Raw genomic sequence first — 1,108 nt, forward strand, 5'->3', positions numbered from 1 at the left:
TGGCACAGTGTAGTTTACAGAGCTATATACTCCAGCTCAGTGATCCCCAACCAGTAGCTTTTGAACAACATGTTGCTCCCCAACGCCTTGGATGTTGCAGTCAGTGGCTTCAAAGCAGGTGCTTATTTTTGAATTCCAGGCTTGGAGGAAACTTTTGGTTGCATAAAAAACAGTTGTGCTGCCAAACAGAGCTTCCTGTAGGCTGCCAGTTCACATAGGGGCTACCAAATAGCTAATCACAGCCCTTATTTTGCATCCTCGAGAACTATTTTCATGCTCATGTTGCTCCCCAACCCTTTTTACATTTGAATGTGGCTCACGGGTGAAAAAGGTTGGAGATCCCTGCTCTAGCTGATTCTATACATAGAATATGGATTTGTGGATTCACAATTGCTTAGGGGTAGTTCACGTTTAGCCCAATGATGCACGTGTTTCCCGCATTTTGCGGAAATACCTTTTCACCTTGAGTGATTCTTGGCACTATTAATAATAAATAATTTTCTGGTGACTTGTCACTGAGACTAAACTCCGCAAGTATCATTGCCCTTTAGTTAACTTTTAGTAATTGAAATAATGTTATTCTCAAAACTTGGAAATTTGATTTCATTTTTTTTATAACTATTTGCATTACTCCTCTGATTCTTACCAGCTCTCAAATGGGGGTTGTTGGCCCTGACAGCCTACTCCAAAGTGTAGCTACAATTTTATTCCTTACTTTTGTAGACATGCCCTCTCCTATTTATATTACTCTCTTTTTCAAACTACTGTTTGATTGAGCAGATAACTGCTCAATATTATAGCTGATGAATTAATTCAAAATAATTCAAATTACAAATAAAAAAACAATAATAGTCTACATCAGGGATCCCCAACCTTTCAAACCCGTGAGCAACATTCAGAAGTAAAAGGAGTTGGGGAGCAACACTAGCATGAAAAATGTTATTGGGGTGCCAAATAAGGGCTGTGACTGGAAATCTGATAGCCCCTATGTGGATTGTCAATCTACATTGAGACTCTGTTTGGCATTAGACCTAGTTTTAATGCAGCCAAAACTTGCCTCCACGCCTGGAATTCAAAAACAAGCTCCTGCTTTGAGGCCACTGGGTGC

This window comes from Xenopus laevis, chromosome 1L, assembly GCF_017654675.1.
Source record: "Xenopus laevis strain J_2021 chromosome 1L, Xenopus_laevis_v10.1, whole genome shotgun sequence".
NCBI lineage: Eukaryota > Metazoa > Chordata > Amphibia > Anura > Pipidae > Xenopus > Xenopus laevis.